Source organism: Nipponia nippon, unplaced genomic scaffold, assembly GCF_047370975.1.
Source record: "Nipponia nippon isolate SJK-2023a ecotype South Korea unplaced genomic scaffold, ASM4737097v1 scaffold_1, whole genome shotgun sequence".
Classification (NCBI taxonomy): Eukaryota; Metazoa; Chordata; class Aves; order Pelecaniformes; family Threskiornithidae; genus Nipponia; species Nipponia nippon.
In genome coordinates this window covers 64,860,946-64,885,831 of record NW_028262290.1, presented here as the reverse complement: position 1 = coordinate 64,885,831, position 24,886 = coordinate 64,860,946, and positions in this window count along the sequence as shown.

Here is a 24,886-nt window from a genome sequence, read left to right as displayed (position 1 = left end):
GCAGCCTTGGAGGACCTTATTTCAGGACTGATGACTGACTGGTGCTCCAAAAACAGACCATGGGACCTAGTACAGTACTTTGAACTTTTTTTTTTTTTCTCTTTCTTTCCTATGGTTGTCTTACGGAGGCAAAAAAAATTAGTTTTCTAGTGATGTACAATAGAAATGCATTTTCTGCTAAAGATTACAGATCAGATTTTCAGCTCTTTCCAACCAGCCTAACTCAATTGATACTTTTGATTTATGCCAGCCTAAGGAAGAAATTGGGCAATTTAAATTTTAACTTCCTCTCCTAGGAACAATCCTTTCATTCCTGAAATCTGCAGATGAAGAATGAAATGCTAAAAAACCTGCTCAGCCCGGCCACGGCTTCACTGCAGGACCCTGAAAGCAGCAGTCTTGCACAGTGCGGTAAAGAGGCGATTAAAAGTTTTACTATCCGTTTTATCATCTCGATTTTTACAATAAAGAGAGCTGTCATTGTTTTAGGATTATTTTACCTATGTCTATTCATTTTGTTTCATTGTCTTTACAAGTCTCACTCCCATTTCGTGCTGCTTGGGTTCTGCCCTTTTCAACTCCTCATGGATGAGCGGGGAAGGAAGAGCAGACTGGCCAACAAACTGGGCAGGGAGAGAGTGTGAAAACTGAGCTTCCATGCCAATCTCTTCCTTCACCTAGGAGGAATGCAAACACCACAATTTTTTTTTCTCTTTTTTTTATGGTGCCTTGGCATCTTACAGGTACACTAGACTGTTGCCACTTACGTGATCAAGCTGTACAACAATATCCCTCACTGACTGTTTGTGTGTATTTTAATGGTCTTGGAAATCCAGGCAAAGGTACGGTCAACATGCTGAGATATAGGTGGGGAAAGCAGAAGTGAAGTGTTTTTCAGTCTGGCATTTGGAGGAAAACAGAGGAAGGAAGGCTGGCAATGGAGACAATGGCACAAAAGAAGACAGGAGATGGGAAGGCAAAAAGTAGAGATGCAAGTAGATAATAACATTTTAAAAGGCATCTTTGGGGTGTTTCAAGCTTCTTTGGTAGTTTCGAAAATCTCAGTAAACAAATATTTGTACCATTAGATGCTTAAATTATTTCAAAACTTAAAAAATAGGGATAATCATGCTTGAACTTAGAGGCTTTTCTTTCGTACAGACAAGAAAAGTTCTTGAAATACTCAGTTTGGGGAGAGAGTGAGGATGGTATGTTTTCCAGGTGTCATGCAAGTTCAGAAGTCTTGCAATTTAAAAAAAAACACAGCTAAATACCAAAAATCTGTTCTGGGAATATTCATTCCAATTTATTAAAGAATTAGGGTCCAGCTGTGCTTACTTTCCACAATGGTTTGCTTTTGGGACATTTTTCATTTGCTTTTCCAGCAGTTTCTGTATCAGAAACATTGTTTTAAATGTCACAGTTGTCAAATCAATGAACTAAAACAGTATCACATGGCTTAATTTGAACAAGTAATGCACTTGGAATTTCAGATTTGGAATAACAGGCTTCCTGATCTGTTCACTGTCCCTCAGCAGTTGAAAACAGAGAAATTGGAGTAAGGTTAGGCTATGCCCTATCCCACAGGGCTGCACAGAAGAAGGAGGAGGGGAGGACATTTGCTTATGTATTTAACCTGGAAGTACCTATCTGTAATGAAAGTTCAAATCCCAGCCAAAAACTTTCAGTTTTGTCTGTATCTGTCTATCTATATGTATGTAATTTTGTCTCCAAAGGGTTCACCCGAAGTCTGTCTAAGTTTCAGTGGATTTTGAATAGAGTTTAATGAGGTCCCTATTACTGCCTACTGAAAAAAACCAGGAAAAACTCTCACTTACGTCAAGAGGAGTAAAGTCGTTTGCTTTAGGCTGACAATCTGATACCACTACAGAAAGACCCTTTACCTGACACATGGTTTATTTCTTTCGGATACTAGGAAGTACTTCAAGTTGGACATTCCCAAGCTAGGGTGCCCATAACCGTGTCTGCATCTGAAATCTAGGTAACAAGAGTGGAGTCATGGGTGAGGGTCATGGAGCAGTCCTTCTTTCTCCAAATTTTCCCCCCTAATCCAGTGGCTTGCTGTCCTCTGCCTTTTCTTCTTTCCCTGTTTTCTTTACTCCCCAAAGCTTAGGTGTTAGTATAGCCCCAAAGAGTACCGTAGAACTTTGCATAGCACCAAAACCAATATCAAGTCCCTGTCTAAGCTGCTTTCTTCTCCTTGCTGAGCATGCCATGTCAGGGATGAACCAACCAGGGGCAGCTCAGTGCATAGGGAAGTATGGGATGGTGAGATTCGTGGGATGCTTTCAAAAAGGAATTTTACTTCAGTTTCTTCTTCTGTGCTATGGAGTATGGATTAAATAGGAAAAATATATAAATGTCTGGAAAATCAAACCACTGGATAGGATTTTTTTTTTCAGTTAATTTTAAAGAATCACCTTTACGCACCCCTGTGGTTTAACCTTCACTACATAAGGGAAATATCAGCAAAGAACTTGGCTGGTTTAATCAGAAATGCCTACTTTCTAGCCTGCCTATTTTTTTTTATTTTTTTTTTTCCTGGTGAGTATCAAACTTTTGTCCTTCTAAAGAAGAATGTGCTGTGTAGGTGTGTGTTTAGAGAAGAACAGTTTTAAAAGAATGGTTTGGATTAAGGTGATAAGGAGGACAACATGCAAAAGATTACATAAATGGTTTTAAAATTGCAAAGATTTGGGTTTATTTGACTTTCTACTTGCATCGTAATCTTCTGTGTTCGCATTCTCAAGTTTCAGCTTGCAGTCATTACAATTAGAAATTTGCGTTCAAAAAATAACATAACTGCTAGACATCCTAGCAGATCTTTGCAAGTGAAAGTTTAAGAGAAGGTAGTGACACAGTATGAGTATTGTTTAATCATGAGACGTTGGTGGAAGAGAGTTCTTTCACTAGGGAATGTTGGGAGTAAATATTCTGTTACCTTTTTTTTTTTTTTTCATAAGCAGTAATAAGCATTCTCGCTGCAGTCACAAAGTTTCTCTGACTCACGCTAGTCACAGCTCAGGTTCACCCACTGAAGTATGAAGTCTGTATCCCATGACACAAAAGAAGGGAATACAGGCATTCACTGTATCAAACTGCCATATTATCACTTTACCAAATTTTCCAACTCTTGTCACCTACTTGCGCTACTGTAGTTACTTATTTATCACCATGACTACCTTAGCAGGAACAGTGTACATTCAGGCTGGTATAGCACTACTATAGAACATCTCCTCTGAGCAGAAATGGTGCGGTGTGTTGACTTGTGCAAGGACTTTGTTATGCTAATATATGCCGAACAGGGGGGAGAACTGCTTGAGAGTTCACCCAACTCACAGGAAAACCGATCAAACTACCGAAAAGTGGTTTTGGTACATGATAGGGTGATAAGGCAGTCTTCTGATTTTGAGGCAACAAATTCATGAAGTTTGGCCATCAACAAGGAGATAATACCCTTTGTTTAAGTTGCATTTAGATTCTGACTTAAATCAATAAACTCAAGATCATGCCTAAGTGACAATCCAACCAAACCTGACTTTTCCCATTTCTCTCCGTGCCTGCAGTTTGAACATGGCTTTGATTTACAAAAACATTTCTGCAAACTCTTCTTTTTTAAGCAAGCAGTGCAATTAAGGTTTGAAAGGTGGCTAATGTTCAATTAACTTTATTATATATATTTGCTGACTTTGGAGAATGGATCACCTTACCAAAACGTGAACTGTTATGAATGTGTGTTTATGTATAGTGCATTCTTAGCCTGTCTCAAGGTAAAAGTCTTGAAAGGATTTTAGATTTCCTAAATATGTGCCTACTGATTAGATCACAACAAATCCAAAAGGATCATAATATGCTTATTACAAATCATTTTGTTTCAAAGGAATTATTATAGTTAGTGGGTAAATATGCACCAGTGCCTTAGGGAATAACAGAAATTAAACCATTAAATGTATATAACATTGAAGGTCTGAGTAATATTCAAAACACCAAGAAAAGGCGGCTGCAAATTTGGTCTGACACCATCTTTATGTTGCCCCATGCTTCCTTTACATGCCAAGGTTTCCGAAGTGTGTGTGATTTAGCTTGGTGCAATATAAGTGCTGCCTTTAATTCGGGGTTATGATGGCATGTGTTAAAGACAAAATGTCAGTCAGATGATTGGATTTTTCAGCTTTGAACATACTTGAGGTTATGGGTTTAAGTCAGGGCTTAACTGTCAATCTGACAAAGGACTATGTTTTGGTTTTTTTTTTTCTGTTGGCATGTTTAATTACATGAAACCAAATGCTCAGATGAGTGAGAATAACTGGTAAAACTTTTCTCAACCATAGAACTAGAACTGCTTTTATATCCCACTAAATTCTGGGCTGCACCTACTTACAAGGTAATGGTGGTCAAGAATACCGGTTTCATTTGTACCTGCCGCAGCTGAGGTTCCTTCTGTAGGAATGGGAGGCAACTCCAGACTTGCCAGGCTCCTGGAAGAGTCCTTGCCCTGCAACATTTTCTCCACTTTGGTCTACTACCTCTGACTTTACTAGCCTCCTAAAACTCTCTTTCCACACTTAGATAGGCAGCCCTCTCCTTTGATGGGTAACTAGAAATATTTCTTAGCAGTGGGACTGAAAGACCAGTGCAAGCCATTTAGTGTTGTAGCTGCATTGTGATAACTTTGGGCACTATCAGCTGTCTGCTTTGAGACACAGAGGTAAAGAGCAAATATCAAGATGTTTGTTCGCCACAGACCTATCAATAGGGAGCTGATTTCATCATTCAGACTGCCTGAAAACTCCCGTGCACAATGAGATTGTTTCAAGCCCAGAACAGAAATTCAGGCAGACTATGAGTGAAGAGACGAAGTTACTGAAATGAAAGGGTTGCTCCAGCCCTCTGAAGGCACTGCCCTCCAGGCCCTCAACCAATTCCTCTGAGACCTTTGAGGTGAGCTGAAAAAAACCACATTTTTGCAAGCTCTGTATACAGGAGAGCATTCAGGAGTCCTTCTTCCCACTTAACCATTGAAATGAAGAATAACATGAGGGAGGTAAGGTAATGATATCACAGTAACATTGTGATTCTGTCTGCGATATCAAAGTTATCGGGTGCTGATACTACATTGGTATTTGTAGTACTAGTCTTTTTCCCTGGCGTTCACCAATCTCTTTCCAAAGAGCTGGGGCAATCCTATCTCTATGACTTTTCTGCTTTGGCAGGGAGGAGAAAAAGGAGTGGACAATGTTCTTGCCTTCTCCCAGCTGGCAGTGGTCCTCTCTTTACCCAGGAGCACATCAAAGTAGACCAGTGTAGCATGGGTTCAATGGGCTCAAGAAAGGGAAGGAAGGAGTCCCACGGCAAGGAGTCCCACAGCAAGGGTACCACCACTTTCCCAGGCCACCAGCACCACCTCCAGGTGCCTGTTCCAGCAGAAGTGAAGTCCTCCTCCAAAAATCCCAACACCTGAGTTACCAGAATGCTGGAAAACACCACACAGAACAGACTGCTGTGCTCCTGATGGGTCCACACACCCCAATGCAAAATCAATGGCTCTGTGGTATTTTTAGGTGCCGACGCTTGCTTCTCCTTTCATATCATGGCATAAACTGGGGCAATTTACTGTCGTGTCAGTCAATAGAGTGGTCACCAGTCAGGGAAGGCAGTTTAACTTCAACTATAATAATATAAGTTGTTATACTAATCATTGTTATTATAGTATTGTATTATATTGCATTATATTATATTATATTATGTCCAAGGGACACAATGCCAGGCAAGAAGTGCCATGCTATACATAGACTTAGACAAAACATATCATACATCTCCAGTGGCTGCTTCCAGAGTGCAGAGTTAGAGCTGTAGCACAGCACAGTGGGCACCAGTTTTCAGAGATTAATGATAAATGTGCATTTAACATATGTACAGCAAGGGTATTTTAAAAGTCTCCCCAAATAAGCTGTGTTTAACACAAACGCATCTATTCCCACCTTGGGCATTCAGAACATTTTTGTGTCATGCTTGGCTTCTTTGTTATGCTGGAGGCAACCTGCTAACTACAGTGTTATCATTTTATGTTGAATTATATATGTATAGGTTTGATATAATCATTAATTTTTAAGATACATGATTATCAAGTACTGCAACTAGCAGAAAAATTGTTACCTAAATCAAATCTGTGAGGGAAGTTTGAGAATCCTCTTGCTCCATTTATGCTGCAGGAGGAGTGAACCAGATTTCAGGTGAAGCTGAACTACCACAGTAGGAAAGAAGCCTCTTTCCTCTGGGTGACAGAAATAAAGCTGTAGTTGCATTATTCCTGGCACCAGACATTTCTCGCTTTAAACAGAACCACAGGGAGGAGGAGAAGAAAGGTGCAATGGCTCCTAGTAGGCGTAAGAATGGTCTCTTTTCCGTAGATCTGTTGATTTAAGTTCTCATTGAAGATATTTCCTTAGATTGAGGCATGAGCCAGGAAGAAAGCCATGTTTCTTAAGACGATCCTTGAATAGTTTCTCTACACTGATCCGAAGACGAGATGGCTTTCTCGTTGTACACCTAGACATTCTATCTAAGAGCTCTGTTCTGAAAGGCCATACCTATAAATACTCTTCATTATTTTTCTATTTTGTGACCTTGTTGCCAATTTTGTGATCAGTCACCTCAACATACATTTTCTTGGATTGAAAGCGACTTTCTTTCTGTCCTTAAAACTTGTCTAACAACAGGGAGGTAATAAGAGGGTTTGGATGGACACTGGGTGCTTTGTTTGACCTGGTTACAGCAGCAGGTGGGCAATCTTCTGCTGTCCACCCCTTGAGATGAGGTTCGGATGGTCAGGAACTGGCTACGCTCCTTCCACCAACTAATAAGGTCAGTTCAGGGTTAACAGCAACAGGTTATAAACCTGGGATGAAGACTTTCCCATTGGAGGAAAAAATCTGTGCTGAAGTCTTTGAACATGAACACAGAGGTGAAGCAACCACCACTGCAACTCTACTGACTTCCTAGCCTGCACTTGCCCTAATACAAATGGCAATGGATTCTCGGTGATCTTTCACCTGTATTCTTTTCAGCTGTGTACTGAGGATGTTTAAAAGGCCCCAGACTTCTTGAGTGTCTGTACCTAACAGAGGTATGAAGCAAACAAGTTGGATGCGTGAGTGGGATGAAGTTGCCTAAACATCCGTTTCTAGTGCCATTTGTAGATGTTCTTGACTATCCTACATGGCCATCAGCCACTTCTCTGGAAAGATGTGGGTCTTCTGCAGCTCATATGTCATCTCTTTCAAGTCATGCAGATATTTTGGAAATCCCACAGCATCTAAAACAGTGCCAGAAATCTATGTTCAGGAACCTGAAATGTTCCTCTGGTGTTTAGTAGGGGGAAAAGGCTAACGGGAGACTCACCATTATGCACGAAATGTTTATATACTTCAAATTTAACATATCCTGGAGAGCACGAAGCAGCTAGCCTCCTTTTCTACCTGCAAGAGCAGCTACATTACAAAGCTTTTTAATATTTTGTTTTTGTTTATTTAATACCTCTGGGGAGAGCAGGTGGCAGCACGGAACAGCTTCAAAAGCAGGAGGTCCATTAGCAGAGGTCGTGCCTCCACAGCACGCCCTTCCCTCCGCTGGCCCTTCTCTGTTGGCAGATCAAAGTTTACGGGCATTTTGGGGGGCAAGGAAGGGAAGGACTGGTTTCTTCTTTGCTGCCTCTGCTCACAGGGGTCTGTTGAAAGCTCATTTCTGACAGCGATTACAACCGCTTTGGCCTTTTTGGCAGACAGATGCGCTGTCAGACGAGGCCTGGATTTTGGAGTCTCGTGCCTGTTCCTGAAAGAACAAAAACATGAGTGAAGACACTCTATCTGAAAGGGACTTGGGGAAGCACCAAAATAAACAAAAATAATTGAGGACAGACTTGTAGAGGCCCAAACTACATGCATTGTAATTCTGCTGGCCCAACAAATGATATCTCATCATCACCTACTCTGTCTAAATAAAGCCATCTCCCCACGAGGACATCTGACCCAGAAACTGCGCAGGCACGGCCGGGAACCTGCCACGATATTCTCCTCCCGCTTTCTTAAGCTGTTTGGCTCAAAAATAGACTTCAGTGGGGAACTAAGGGGTGAGGAAGGTGAACTTCTTCCCCCCTCTCCATGACTTGCCCACCTTGCCGGCCTGCTGGCAAAGGGAAGAGCCGCGTTCCTGCGAATCGCCCTCCTGGCTAAAATGGAGCGTAAAGGCAAATGTCTCCCTCAGCTGCACAGAAAGTTCTTTTTAAGGCATGTTCTTTCTCCAACCCTCATTTAACCGATACCTCCGGCTTTCAAAGGAAAGGAGCGGCCTCCTGTCCCCGCCCATTTGGAGAAGCTGCGCCGAGAGAGGGGGGCAGGAGGCGCCCACCCGGGCCGCCGCCACCCAAATCCCGGCGGTCGCCCCGCGGCTCGGAGCGGAGCGGAGCGGGGCGGTGGCGGCGGGGGGTGCTCCCGCCTGCGGCCACGAGGTGTCGCCCGCGCCGCTCGGCTGCGCGCCGCTCCCGCCCCGGCCCGGCCCGGCCCGGCCAGGCCGGCCTCTGCCCCGGGGCTCCCGGGAAACGGTCCTGTGGTTTGTTCTGGTTCGGTTTGGTTATTGTCTTATTTTATTTTGTTTTGTTTTGTTTTGCTTTATTTTATTTTATTTTATTTTATTTTATTTTATTTTATTTTATTTTATTTTATTTTATTTTATTTTATTTATTTTATTTGGGTTTGTTTTATTTTATTTTGTTTTATTCGGTTTTGTTTTATTTTATTTTATTTTGTTTTGTTTTATTTTTTATTCTATTTCTTTTAATTTTCTTTTCTTTTCTTTTCTTTTCTTTTCTTTTCTTTTCTTTTCTTTTCTTTTCTTTTCTTTTCTTTTCTTTTCTTTTCTTTTCTTTTCTCTTCTCTCTTCTCCTCTTCTCTTCTCTTCTCTTCTTCTCTTCTCTTCTCTTCTCTTCTCTTCTCTTCTCTTCTCTTCTCTTCTCTTCTCTTCTCTTCTCTTCTCTTCTCTTCTCTTCTCTTCTCTTCTCTTCTCTTCTCTTCTCTTCTCTTCTCTTCCCTTCTCTTCTTCTCTTCTCTTCTTTTTTAATTTCATTTTATTTCTTTTTATTTAATTTTATTTTGTTTTGTTTTGATTTTTTTTACTTTTATTTTATTTTACTTTATTATTTTATTTTATTTTATTTTAGTTCATTTCATTTTATTATTTATTTCATTTCTTTTCTTTTCTTTTCATTTCATTTCATTTCATTTCATTTTATCTTCTATTTTTTTGGGGCAGCCCCAGTATACCTCCGTCACTGCCAGAACTTTCGGAGCTGGCTGCGTGCCCCAGAAAAGGTAAACCAAAGGATAAACGTAGGGGTCTCGGTGCTTGTGGGGTGGTCACAAGGGGGAGAAGACACCGGCTCCTGCTGGTTAATAAAGTTTATTCATAACCTTAATTCCGGTTTATTAACTTTAGGTATAACAAGTTGTGCAGTAATTGTGGTTGTTAAGGGAGCACCGGCCAGTTTTTTCCTAGAGGGTATCAAATTCTGTGTTATTATTATACATGCACTAAATCTCCATTAAAAGGCTTTCTGTAAATGCTTCAAGGCTATGCCAGATAGAAGGGTACTTCGTCTTGGTTTCCAAACGGGGTATTATCTATTTTAAATGCCCTGCAATAACAGTTGCCCTATTCGTCTCCCACCCAAAAATACAGTGGCTTACGAACGCTTTGTTTTTTTGGAAGAAAAAAAGACATAAATTGAACTTTCGTGACTGCTGTATCAGTCATTAGTAAATCTGGGTTCAAATGTGCACTCTCTATAGAGCCTGGCCGCGGTCTTTCACAGTCTAGCAAAATAAGGAAACTACAGGATGGAAACTCAATGAGCCTAACTATTCTGCTTCCTTTTATTTTTTTCTCCCTTTCGTATAAATCACACTCTTTTGAAGCCGCTGCTTTTCTTTCGCAGGCACAAACCCCTCATCTTTTAAAGTCTGTCTTTCAAGCTAATTGTTTCAACAGGCCAAGCAACTTGCAAAAGACAGCTCCAGCCTATCTCTATATTGTCTCCCCGGGAATGTTTGTAAGAGAAATACACGTTTATACAACAGACGCGACTGTTCAAGGGCCGGATAGTGAAGGAATATTTTTAACGAGCTTAGTTAATGGGGTTGTTCAGCGCCTGGAAGGCAGCGTTCAGGGCTTGTGGGGCAGAATTGCTGTGGCGGGGCCCGAAGCCAGCGGCAGGTATTGGATGGGCTCCCAAGGATTTCAATGGCCTTTGAATGAAGGACTCGGCGACAGATAGAAGAAGTTGAAAAGTGCAAGCGGCAGTACGGAGGAATAAAATGGAGAGCAGCAGGACAGATGCAAGCGAAGAGCAGTGATGTGTGAGCCTCCGGAGGTGCTGTTTATGTTTGTGGTGAAGGTCTGTGCTATTAAGTTTCAATTTGACAGTGCATTTTAACAAACATTTTAGAGAAATATGTTTGCAGGAAGGATCTGAGATACCCAAATCTTTGACTGCAGTGAAGCATCAAGTGAACCTCAGCGTCTTAGGGAGATCTGGCAAACTTGAAATTAGAAAGAAAAAAAAGATTGGGCAAGATTTTGTGCTGTTTTTGCAAAGGCAGTGGAGTAAATGATGTTGTTCTTCTGGAATTTCTCATCTATCTGAAACCGAATCTACCTGAGTCTTATGTGTGTTTTTCAGCCCACTTTTTGGACCCCAAAAATTCACAATCCTTTTAAAAAAAAAAGTGTTCATATTTTTATTTTTAATGATAACTCATCACTAGATTTTTTAGGATCTGATCCCATCACTCTCCTGGCAGTGATTTTTACTCCTGTTGATGAGGCCAACGTTCTGCTCGTGCTCTCGAAGCCAATACGATTACTCACTCAAGTAGGACCTAGATACGTGAATCAGTATTGTAAAATGCGGCCCAGAGTCTGTAAATGGAAAACGTTAGCTCCAATAGGCAGGCTATGTGTCTGGTTTAGCTCTCAGCTCCATTAATATGTCCATTACTTAAATGAGTGAGATAGCAGGCCTGCCTTAGAGTAACAACTTCCCCACTATCCCATTACAGGAGGCCTCAACGTCTTGTTATTTCCCCCCCATTCAACAGCCTGTGTGATGTGGGATAAGGCTGCTGGTGACACAGCCACGACTTATTTCCGAGGAGCAGGATTTTCTAAATGTGTCCACTAGATAGCACAATAAACTTCCTTCTTTTCCTGTTGAAAAACTTTCTCTCCCACCCAAAGAGCCATTAGCCCTTCGGTCTCAGAGTAATGGTGCTTCAGAAGGAGATCAAAGTTTCTCAGATAAGTGTTCCTCTACACAATGTTACCGACACTCCGCTTTGTAAACAGGCTTCTTTTTTATGGTTAAGAAGGACATATAAACATGCCAAGTGAGATGGATAGACTGTCACTTTTTCTTTTTCTCTTTGAATGTGTGTGTGTGTGTTAACTGCTCAATGAGTATCATGGTTGGGTTGCGCTGATACCATTGAATGTGGTCTGTCTTTTGTGTAAACAGAGGAAGAAAAGAGAACGGCAAGAAGTAATCCCAAGTGCAAATTTCTTACCGGAGTCATTGCAGCTTCAGTCCCACTTTCTGCCGCCTTTGATGAGAAAACGATGACGTGTCCTTCTGAAAGAAGATGGAGATGTTAACACTCGAATCCATGTGCTTGGATACCTGCTTGTATGGACATGTTAGATCCAGGTTCTGTTTTAGGACCTAAGCTGAGTACTGTAAAACCTAAAAATGAGGCTGCTGCCTCAGTTAAGGTTGCCAGACTGCCTCAGTCCCCTTTAGCTTGAAACAAGGAAGAGCATGAGGCCTCTCCAAAGGCCTCTGGGAAAAGCTTACGTCCCCCATTAGGGGCCATACAGAGAAACTGGTCCCTGCTATAGGGCAAGTCAGCATGTCTCCATATTGAAGGGAGGCCCAGCTAGAAACAGCTGATAGGAACCCTGAGAGGTGGAGGGAAACGCTCCAGCTGAAGCAGTGTGAATACTGCCTGTAAAAAGTATTGAGCAAGAGGTCTTTTATTCAGCTGGAAAACCTGAACGCAAATATGCATTTTGAACCCATTTAAAATTAAGTGAAATCGGCAACTGAGATGCTCCCATTCTTGCTCCTTAGGGAGACAGGGGCCTGCCAATGTAGGTTCGACTCTTCCAGCTGGAGAAAAACATGTGCTGTGGCCTCTGCTTGTGCCTTGTCATCTAGGGAACTAGTCAGTACCCTCTCTTGTAGCTTGGTTAGTTGTTATGCTTTGAATAACTGTGTTCTCTGTCATGCATTACCAAATGCTATATATAAGGTAAGAAAAGAGGAAAATCAGAAAAAAAACCCCCTCCTCCTTTCAAGCCTCCCAGTGAGTTTATTGCCTTTCTACCCAAACTGTAAGCTCCTCAGGGCAAGGACCGGGACTGCGTGGCAGCCCTAAGCAATGCCCTTGCAGTGTGATCCCCCAGCGCATATAAGGAAGGTGCAAAGTGTCTGCTTGCATCTCCCCTTTCAAACTGGGGACCTGACGTTTCTGGATCCCTGACTTAAGAAGGTGATGACAAGGCCCATCTTGTCTTTCACGTTTCAGAGCTAACTATAGGCGTGTAACGCACATCTTTAAAAACAGGTGACTCAAGGGATTTTCCACGACAACCTTTCAAACTAAAGCAGAAAACCTCTGTTTGCAGGTTGAAAACACTCTTAATCACGATGCACAGGCTCCCTCTGACATGAACGTGCTACAGCTCTACTAATTAGATATCCCTGAGGGTTATGGTTAACTGTAGTGGCACCTAGAAACCGCAGGCATGGATTTGGACCTCAGATTTCTCTCCACTTCAGAAATATAAGCAAAACCAAACCGAACCAAAAGATGAGAGAGAAACAGTGAATACAGACAGGCCTTTTACCTTGTCATGCCTCAGGGACCCCAAGGTAAAAGTGAGACAGAAATGGGTAGTGGGCTTGGCTCAGCGGTGGCTTAGTCACTGCTCTGGTCTTGTAACCATCCCGGCACAGAGAGCCTTGCAGAGAGATGTGAAGGAGAGCGCTGGAGTGATCTGCAGGCAGATGTGGGGAAACCCACCCCAAAAGGCCATGCAGGTGTTAATTAAGATGCCTGTTTATAACACAGCTTTGCTTACTTTTCTGTGTTCTTCAAGGAAAAGATTTGCCTATTTCCTTTTCGTGGGAGGAACAGTGGTACAGCCAGCCTAGCCAAAAGCCTTCTACAGACCTGTTTTCTCCTTTTCTTTTTCTTGCCCTTTTGCATCCATAAGCAAGACTATCTCAGATCTCATCTTTTAAGTGCTACAACCGATCCATTAAATAGCTTCTCATGGACATTTTTTTCAACTCCAAGGAGTAGAGTTGCTGAGTGAGAAAGGCATGAGCCGGGCTCTCACTGCTGGGACTTCCTCCAGACCAGCTTGCAGTCCTAAGAAAAATGAGTTGGATGGTCTCAGCTCTGTCCCCAATGAGCAGCAGCAGTAGATCACTTTGCAAAAATGAGCCACGCGTAATTTGGCACCATTGACAGAAGACTCACTCGCAGCAGCTCGGGGCCTTGCAGGCTTGAGATAATGTGCTGCTAAAATCACCTCTTGACCCTAACCCAGGAGGTTCCTCCAGGTCACAAGGGAAGAGGGGGGTAGCAGGCCACTGTGAGATACCTTGATAAATGTACAAGCCCTACAAGTCAGCCTGGCATGCCTGCACCAGTGTGAGCCGCTCTGTTCATTGCAGTAAGGAAGAAGAATATGTTTCCTGAGTTGTGTTAAGAGGACTCCAGACTTCTCATTTAAGCTGCCTCCTCCTTTTCCCCTCCGGTGCAGCGAGCCCACTGTAGTGAACCGGTGGCCCTGACAGAGCGCAGAAGCAGGCTGCATGCATCTCCTTGTGATGGAGCTGGCAGAGAAAATCGGACACTGGGACAAACAACCATAAATCAGGACTGTCCTGATTAAATCAGGCATGGCTGGCAAGTAAGTTATTAGCCGCCTGTGAAACTAATTGTGATACTGATACACTCAATTTTGCTGTGTCTTTCAAACACCGGTTGTGATGGGAAACAGCTGTTAGAACCCGGAAAAAAAAAAAAGAAAGGGAGAGAGAAAAAGAAAAAAAAAAAGAGAGCGCGCTTACGATTCAGAATCATAATAAAGTCTGTCTTCTCTATTCCCTTGCACAAAAGCTCTTAGATTCTTCTATTCTCCTCTAGACAATTACTCCCAGCAGGCAGGGTCACTCAGGATGAGCACACTATTACATTTAAAGTTCATCTACTGAAGGGGGGGAAAAAGGCAGAGAAAGAAGGTAAAAAAAAAAAATCTTCCCATTAATGTGTGAAAAAATGGCAGGTTTAAAATGGGTTAGAAATTCAGGTTAAAGTAAAAAAAAAAAAAATTTGTCACATGACATCAGTAGAAGAAAAGATTTTGTTCAGCGGTATTGTTTGACCGAACACTTCCTTCACAATAACACTAGTGCCAGGATATAAAAGCCAGTGTTTATTTGATGCCTGGACCGGGCAACTGTTATGAGCAGTTAGCATAGAAAAAAGGGGATGTTTTGAAATATGTCAAAAAGAGAAAGGGCCTGATCCTGCTCTGGTGGAAGCTGGTGGCGAGCCCTCCTCCCACTCCTGTGTTGGCTGGCAGCCCATGCTTCACTGGACCTGGGGGTGCTGCGCCGGCGTCGGCAGCGTGACCCCCTGTGTGGGCTGCGATGGGAAAAGACTGCAATTTGACCAGTTAAAACCTATTGCTGTCAGGAGTTTTCCTTCATTCAAGCCAAGGGCAAGTAGTTAGTAGTAGCACTGTAGTAGTTGTAATGGCTTAAGGTTAGGAGCCGAGCAGGGTTTGTAGAGAGATAGTTACTGGACTGAGAAACATAGCTCAAAAACCAGACAGGATTTTGAGTATACAGGCACTTCTTCAGGTCTGAAAAAGAAGCAGCAAAGCCGAGCTTGAAGTTTGTTGCTCGTCTCCGTCCTGAAGAAGAATTTTGAGCCCCAAGTCCTGTTTTTTCCAGAAATACTTAGGCTAATACAAACTATTACCTCTCTTTGTACACCTCTCATTGCCAGGATGACAACACATATCTGCAAATACTCCCCCTGCATGGTGCAGAACATAACTACATATGCAATATGTGGAATTTGAAGATGCTTCCCCATGGAAATATTTATTCTTGGTGATTTTGTGCCTTCTGCTGAAGTCTCTGCAATGGGCCACTGTTGGAAGTTGGACTTTTCCAGCTCTTGGTTTGAATCCCTGTGGCCCCAAATACTTTATACCTACTATTTTATCTTTTTGCCATTTTCCTTTTCATCTTGTATCTATCTAGTATGTCTTTCTACTGCTGTTCTTTTTTTTTAAGTTATATTTTAGCTATAACGGTGGAGAGAAAATGACATGCATTAGCTAATAACAATATGACTGCACCACGAGTTTGGGAGAGATGGAAGGAAAAAACAAATCACTCATGTTTCAAGAATCTAACCCCATCCTCTCAGCTTCCACAGTGATATTTCTGGCTTCCTGTTTGCAAACCAGAAATGTTTATTTACAATGTCTTTCAAGACAGCTTTTAATGTATAATGCTCGTGTCATTACATAATGGGTCATAAATGATGTTGGTTGTCATAGAAAAACACAAAGTCATCAAATATTTTCTTGTTTTTTGTTTGCCTTTTGTGGCAGGATTCAGAGTCGGCTGCAGTTGGAAAGTCTGAAGGTAAATCATCATCTTTCCAGTAATACCAGCTCCGGTGTGTTCAGTCTGTCAGGATTTTATGAGTGAGGTGATCCTGATGCTGAAAATTTTGGTTGTATTTTTTCTCAGTGGCCCTGCTGTTTCAGGCAGCCCATCGGCTGTGTGCCCTGAGAAAGCCAAGCAAAGGCTTGCTTGTCCATGGTTTTATGAACAGAAGTGGAATACTACAATATAAATACAAAACTCCAGATCATGAGCGTTTATTGTTAGCATATAAAAAAAATCCAGCATAAGGCTATGCACTGAACCAGAAGAATATCAGACCCTGGGAGTTTCTACTATAACCCTGAAAAACTGCAACAATGGTCAGTGCAGTTTTTGGGGGCATTTTTCTGCTCTGAACTGTAGTAGTGAGGGCGTATACGAGTGCAATTTTTTGCAGTGTTGAGATGAAGCTGCCTGGTCTAGTCTGCCTCTCCTGTAGCTAAAATGGGGACCAGGAAGGTGTACATAATATTCCCAGAAGGTGCAGTCCTTATTCCTGGCTTAAACTGGCTGTAATAGACATTGAGCTCTGCTGGACCCCCTTGCCGTCTCCTTGTAGAAGGTTTGTTTGGCAGCATTATGAATTGTCCCTTGTCTCAGAAATCCCGGAGGAGAAGGAAAGCAACCCTTAAGACAGGATGCTGGGTCGAAATTTTTCCTATGCTTACACCAGTGTCTATCAAGTATAGCTCCCCTGAAGCCGGTGGTGAAGCTGCTATTCTTACCTCTGAACAAATCAATTCCTAGCTCTAAAAATAAGTGAATTAGAAAAGAGGTAAAGCTACCATTTATAAAATAAATGTGTTTATTTGGTAAACATTGTATCCTGTGTATGAACTTCATCGATATCAGATCTACCTAAACTCTTCTTAATCTCATTAGGGAAAAGGCAAAAGGATTTTGCATACTTTTACTAAATCAGGAGACCTTTTTATTCTCTTTGTTGGAACAACAGCAAATAAACCAATATCAAAAGACAAATGACAAAATATGTTCATGCAAAAGACATGCAAAAACTCCCACTTTCCTCATTTGGGAGCGCACTGAGAGGCATCTCTAGACTGCCCAAAATAGATGAGCCTCCTGGATTACTGATGTAATTCCACTAAGGCCAGAGAAGCTCCATCTCCTGTACCTACCACCTAGTGATCTTATGGGTACCTACTCAGGAAGAAGAAGGTCTCATGCCTAGTTCTTATCAGCACCAGAGGTTGTTTACTGTGGTCCTCTGGCATTAATGCACAGCAGGATGCTGGTGAGCACCCGATAAAACTTCCAGCCACACAGAAGGAAATGCTGGACTAATAAAGTGTTCTTTTAGTGAATTGCATAGACCAAAGGCTTTATCTTCCCCTTTGAGGAAATATACAGCTGTCACAAGTAATATCACTGAAAAAGTTTTCAGTTACTATGCAAGGTCAGATTACCTGCATTTTTCATTGTCTAGGCGGGTGATGAAAAGTTGTTGAGATCTATCAAAAGCGAGGCCTCAATTTAGCAAGGTGGCTAAGCAGGTAGCTGACTTTGCTGGGACTCTGCGTGCATTAAACCAATCATGCGCTTTAGCAGGCTGCTGAGTTGGAAACTAAATTTCAAGAAGAATTCTCGAATGCCATCTTGGAAATTAGATACCCACAGTTGCAACTGGAAATCATAAATTACACCAATATTATGGACAACAGGGGAGTGTGTGTGAAAAGAGAAAAAAAATGTGTGTAGAGGAACAGTAGGAGCAAATGCTCTTCTGCAGCACGCCATGCGTTTTGCACGTGTACATTGTACTTGTGTACTGTCTGAAGAAGCCTTCAGAGATGTGCATCGCTTGAAACCACTACCCATCCTTTATGCTGAATTTTTATTGTGTGACTCCTATGTGTTAACAAAAAAAATTAAATAAATTTAAAAGTACCAGCCCTGCTACGAGTTCTAAACACGGTTCTCATTTCAGGATCCTGGCATGCACTTGTAAAACATTTAAATACCTATTGGTGGATAAGAAAATCAATTTACTTCTGAGGTGACTAAGTAACAAAACATATTAGAATTGATGTTACAATTAGGAAAAAAAGAAATAAATTGTTTTTCTGCTCATTAATATTTGGATAAATATTTATGAATGTATAAGACAAGCAACCACTGCCAACACTACATCTTTATTATGCCAGGCGTAGGAATAATTCAAGCATTTAGGCAGCTGCAGGTTGAACGTAGCCCCACTGGCTGTTCAGCTGAATTCAATCTGGCCTTAGGAAGACTTTGCTTAGGAGGCTGCTCAGGTTATGTGGTTTCTGTGTGTTTTTTTGTTTGGGACTCACTGAGGAAAAGGAATGAGACTGTCTGTAGGTAATGGGCTCCTGACAACAAGTTCTCTTTGCCTTGACGGATGTGCACCAGGCAGAGTGATGCTCAGGGTGGACCGCGCTGCTCCCCTACGAAGGGGTTAGCCAGACAAGAAGGATTTGCAGGAGTTTGGCTTGCAGGGTTGGTGAGATGAACCTTTTCAGCCTGGAAGCAGCGGCAGGCACTCCTTCAGGACAGGCTTTCCACTGAGGCCTCATGTTTTTCCCTTACGTTTCTCATTAAAGCGCTCAAATCCAGGCACCTCAGCGCACACGGCACATGTGAGCCCTTTCGCCTAGCGTTGTGTGCAAGCCTGCTCGGTCCTTGTGCATGTTGGTCATCTTATTGCAGAGGGCAAACCCTGCTCAGCCTTCCTCCTACACAGGCAAACTGGCCAGCCTGCTGTCCGGCAAGGCAGCTTCTGAGGACCCTGAAGGGAGGAGAGGACATTTCCTTTACACAGTGCTATCCTATATGTGTGCAGCTGGGAGAGGAGAGGGGGTCTTGGAGAACAACTTTGGTGGTCTGACCACCCACAGCAATTTCTGTGTTCTTCCTGGTGAAGGGGAGCTTGATTTTCACTCTTTTTTTTTTTTAAAGAAAAAAAGAGTAATGGCTTCATTATCTTCAGGCCATTTTTGTAGCCCTCATCTCTAGTTCAGGATGCAAACCAGAACAATGGGTGTTTTGGAACCTGAGAAAAAAACGGCTGGCCGACGTGGCTCAAAATGTAATTTCGTAGAGGCATGCATCAGTAATGTGACTACGCTCTGTACGGATATTACGCAGGCAGCCTTAATACGTGTGCATGGCATCTGGATTGACAAGACAGACCATGATGGCTCCAAAGGGTCAATAAAACATGCGCCATGAAGGATTTACACAATAGACAGTAATGGCTTCTTTGGAGCTGTTACGGTCTATTGGGTCAATAATAATCCACTTTTTAAAGAGTGCCAAAATATGAATTTACACAACAGACCGTAATGGCTCCTGATCTATCAGATAAATGATATGAATTATCAGCATTAGTGCCCACACTGCAATGCACGTTTACCTATTAGAGTGGGTAGAATAAATATTGGGTGCTTCAAAATATGCTTTCATATTCAAAAGGCTGATTTCTAAAACTATCTGGGGAAAAAAAAAACAAAGAGAAAAGCCCAAACTCTCATCATTAGACCTGCGAAATAAATATCATTGAACATGGAATTTAAATCTGAGACTGTTTCTGGGAGGTTATTGTGAGTTTTCACTCTACATTATTTTTAATTAAATATTGCAGCAGCCTATACCATGTATTTTTAAACTTCTGTTTCTTTTTCTAGCAAACCCAGGTCTGTGAACCAGGGGAGTCCATGAACATTTTCCCACATTGGTAACCTTTTCTATGCAATTGCATCTTTTCTCCTTTATTAAGAACTAGTTGCCTGAGTAATGGTTTGCAGGATCCAGATTGCATGTTATACAAACAGGCTTGGTCTGAATATATGCATTCAAGACCAAAAATCTGTTTAAATAACATATGTTCTGTTTGCGGCCACCTATCTGTCTCTATCAAGGAAGATAAAAGTCCTTGTCTACACTGTTTCAGCTGCGCAATCAAGACAGAAACCCTCAACTCATATTTGCCAGCAGGTGGTGACATACAGCAACAAGCTCCGATGGCAGCAACATTTTCCTGCAAAACTTGGAGAAAATCCAGGCTTCAGGAAAATGAAATATGCCTTCAGTTTGGGAAGAAATAATGATGAATGTCCATCAGCAACACATGCGATGATTTAGTCTCGTTGCATGGCAAGAAGAAGTATGTTCAGTCCATAGCAGGTCAAAAGTTTTCCTTGCTGTTTCTCTGTGTTTCCTTCTTGTTATTATAAAGCATTTGGCTTGGCTGTGAAATATACTTTTAATTAAAAGATAGGAAAATCATGGTAAGACAGCAGCAGCAGAGAGCTGTTAGAAAGCCTGCTGTCTTAGCTCTCGTAATAAACATAACGCAAAGGATAGGTGCACACAAAAACTGAAGTGTTGTGGTGAGAATATCTATACACCAACTTACCCAGGTCCTATCAAGGAGAAGTGTAAATAGTGCTTTCTGCTTGTCTGTGATTTCCTCATGCTTTTTCAAACTTCATGTTTTTTTTTTTTCTCGTCTCACAGCCAGTTACACTTGTTCGAAAGACCCACTGCTCGTACAAACCACCACCGTTTAGTTTGCAATAGGTTAGTGGGCAAATAATTCTTCCATAATAGATAAGAAAAAAACATAATAAGGTATCATGGCAGGATCTGTCACCTTTGGAAACCACATTGTGCTGTGGTTTCCAGGCACTTATAATTTCCTGGATTTTGTCCATAACTTTTGTATACCTGTTACTTCTACTTTAAACAACATGTCCTTTAAAAGAAATTTGGGTGCTCGCAGCATCTGAAGTGCGATAACTTAACAGAGGAAAATACAAGTCTCGTCTTGCTTAGCAGGGAGCTGCAAACAGGACGAAAATATAAAAATACTGAGGATTTTTTCCCCTTTGCAGTGTCTGTTTTCTGCAAGTATCTACCATCTACAATATTGACTGGTTTATCAGGCAGCAGGTATCTCTATCAGTCTATCTTGAATTGTCATCCAACAGGAGATTAAACGCTGCCTGCCTCCTTCTTGTGATTTTCAGTCTTCACATCACAAAGTTTTCAATCAAATTTTAGTGGTGTACATTTAGCTTAGAGAACTCGCGGTACTTATCTTCCCAAAGCAGGTGATTTAGACCATGTTTACCTTGTACAGTTCCAAGATATCTCTCGGCAAACCTGTCCGCATCTCAGGCCTTGAAATGATTCCCAAGTTCGTTTTTGCTTTTTTCTGCCTCCCTTTTTCTTTCCCTCCCCAGCCAGGCTACCAGCCAAACAACAACAATAACAACGCGCGTCCTGAATAACAGACAAGTGCCAGTGTTTGGAAGAGTTATATCGATGCGACAACCTTGTATTGTTAGCTTTTTTAAAATGAAAGCAACGTGACTGCTTACAGACTTGTTCTAAGCAGCTTCCTCATTAGTAATCTTTTCAGTGCACTTATCACAGTCGTGGTTTCAGCCCACAAATCGGCTCGAGCATGGGAGGATGTCAGCTGGGCGCGTTTCTTGGTTTGCATCAAATACCTGAGGAAGTTGTGGGCTGGTAGGTATCCTGTAAAATAAACTACAGCTCCATTTGTAAAGGAATCCAGCGCGAGCAAGTTGACACAGAAAAAAGGGCTTCTCTGCCAATTAGCATATTTTCTGCATAGGATTTTGATAAACAGACTAAATAGAATTTGAATAAGCATAAACTTGAGACTAAAATAATGCTGGAAACGCAATTCAAACTGATCACAACAGCCAGATTGGTTTTTTGTGGTGCAGTCTCCATGCAAAAGAGTTAGAATATAATATAACTAAAAGTAATTCTGCTAAGGTAAATGAATGGAGGAATTGAGAATTATAGTTAGAGAGTCCTAATTAGTCTCTCATCACCAAATACTTTGAACAAACTGGTGTACAGCAGCCAGGGCAAGATCTGGGAGCAAGATTTGTGCCCCTATTCTGGCCACTTAGAGCTGTATAAAAAGACTGTCGAGGGGTAAAATGGTCCACGGACCATTATAAACCACAGTTCTGGCTGAAAGAGTAATTGAGGGTGCAAGTATGGTATCAGAGGGCCAGAGGTTGCCTTTTGAAGACTCCCTGCTGGGAGGGAGAGGGAGCATGTGCATGACTTTTTGGGATGGGGGTGCTCAGCGAGGTGCTCCCAGGCCCCCAGGCAGCACCGTGAGCCTGGGGTCGGCGTTCGGGGTGGATGAATCTCTGCAGCGTGACATGGCCCAGCTCCATCCAAGCACTCACCCTAGAGGTGGGATGGATAAGAGAAATGTGATTCTGGAGACAGTTGTTACGAACAGGACGAGAGTTTAATCCTGAACTCCTGCTTATTCTAGAAGACCTGAGAGGCTGTTACAGTAATTTAATGCCAGCTGGGAAGAGGCAAACACCTCCCAAGTCAGTGCTTTGGCCAACAGCCTGATGACAACAGAGGGTTCCCATCAGGCAAGGGAAATCTTCCAGAGGGTGATACCCACTAGAGTTCATCTGCTTCGTGCTGTCAGGGCAGCGTGAAAGAGAAGGAAGTGACAGGCGAGTTGGCCCAGCTGCTTCTTCATGAATATCTGAGATTCTTGCATAGTGTAAGTGGAAACTATATGAACATATCAAAGAGGAAAAGACACTGACAATTAAAAGGCAGTGCCTAGATGGTTTTTAAAACAGTGAATTTGGCTCGATCTAATTCACTTCCTATATATGCAAAGTGGAGAGTAGGTTGAGGTGGGAGAAGTGAAACACAACTGCTTTGTTGTTGAATGTGGAAACAAATTATTCCTTTATTCTTCCTCTTTTGCCCACACTTTGTGCTTCTTCCTTCCCTTTCCACAAGCACAAGTAAGCAAAAGTGCCTGGGGCCAGGCTGCAGGGAGAGGATTATGGCACAGTCTCACTCAGGCATCAGTTTTGCTGAACCCTGTTCAGGAATATTGTGTTGGCAGGGGTCCATGGGTGGGGTGAATGAGTGTTAAATAAGCTGATAGCTCAACTCATCCCTGTGGTCCCTTCAGCTCAAAAGCGAGTGCAAGGTGTGAGCTGATACACAAGATGTAAATTACTGTTGCTTTTAGAAGTACTACCTTCTCCTTACTGAACTAAGTCCTGCAGCTGGCCATTGTAATCACAGAGTTTGGGAACTGGTGCAGATGTTTGGGGTTCAAAAAGCCCAAAATATATGATTGTGGCAAAGTAAACCCCATTCTTTATCACTTGGTGCTCTCACCTGACAATGTGACAGCAGCAGAGCCCAGAGCAGCAGGGATACTTCCTCTGTTGGATGGGATGGACAGGTTGTGCAAGTCCCTGACAAAGATCCCTGAGGCTCAGGAAGGTTCAGATCACAGACTCTGAAGTCTCTTTCTCTAGAAATACCTGCAGGCTGGGGGACACCGGGGAAAGGCTGCCTTGAGATATAGGGTCCAGACCTGGAAGGAGAATCTGGGCGTGCTTGGGCTGGCTTGAACTGCTTAGCTTCATTTTATGTTTTGGTCTTAGATACATGACACATATATGTGAAACATATTCTCTACGTTTAAGACCAGCTATTTTCATCTCTGTGTTCAAACTGGTTTTACTCTCCTGACTCTAAGCCTTATGTTGTCATCAGCCCTTTTTAATTTTAGTCCATATGTTTGTAGTGCCCCTGAAAACACTCTTCTAGTGGGACTTGTGGAGTTTGTTGTCCCATGACTGACTGGGGCAATCTTCTGATTTCTAGGTGAGGCATGTCCATGGACTTGTATACAGTTACTCCATAGAAACACAATCTGTAAGACTTTCAGTTGTGGGTCAGTTATAAGGTTACAGTTAAGGCTGCTAAATAAGTTCTCATTATTTTAATGTGTTTTCAGTTGCTAAGCTTTAACATTTTAGACCGAACATTTCTAAAACAGGTCTTCATCTCAGACTGGGTTTTCTAGGAAAGAAACATGAAAAAATGGTTCGGGTACAGATGAAGTAGGAGGGTAATACTCCTAGAGTTTAAAACCCACGTGAAAATCTGCCCGTGTTTCATTGGGCTGTAATCCTTCATAAAAATCTTATTCTTACACTCATTTAGCAGAGGTACATTCAAGTTTGGCAGCAGAATCTGGCCCAGCCCTAGCAGAGCAGGGCTTCCCTTAAGTTGCTTGTTGCTACTATAGGTATAGTAACATACCCATGGTTATAACCTGTGGTTGCTACGGGGATGCTTCAGTGACAGGATAGAGAAGGAGAAGATTTGTCCCTTGTTCCCTCAGCTGCCTGAAAAGCTGAGGAATGAGGTGATGTGAGGCAGGAGGGACGTGGGAGGCAGGAACAAGGTGCACAGAAGAAGAGGCTGGAGGAAGAGAGAGGCAGGGAAAGCATGGAGGCACTGGGAAGGGCAGAGAGGGCTGGGAGGTGCAATGAGGAGAGAGCAGATTCTGGGAGTGGGGAGAGGTCTGCTAGTGGACTGGCACAAAAGAAAAAGATGACATACCAGGAGTGGAGTAATAGCATGTGATATACGCGAGAGAGGAAAATTTGGACGTTTTTGAGTGCCGGCTGTGCAACCTTGACTTCTTTTAATATTTGGATATGTATATGGATGGGATGAAGAGAAATGAAAGTTGTTATGTAGGATGGTATGCTAGCATTTAACATATCACTGGCATAAGGGAATTTTGTGTATGTGACCCCTTTAATATGCTTAGGCTGGGACATGAATGTGTTTTCTGTTGTTGAGATGGGGTCTGAGAGCAAAAATTTTAAGGAATCAGTGATTTGGGCTACTGTGTTTTTGTTGTGTTTTTTTTTTTTTTTTTCTTCCCTATTTGTTCTCTATGTTAAAGTAAACAGGACATTTCTCCTATAAACAGAGATTTTTGTGGTTTCAAATTTAGCTCGCATGGTAGCACTTTTACCGAGACTCGTGAGCTCAAACCCTGGAAACCCCAAGATGTTTTCCATTTCGGTCCAATCAAAATACTAACGGTAACATCCCCCCAGTGCCCGCTGCACTGAGCGTGCTGAGCAGCCGGGGGACGGAGAGGTTGCACCGATTCCCTGGAATTACAAACCCTCAGCTCAGATGCAAGCACCAAAGAGAAATGCTGAGAGA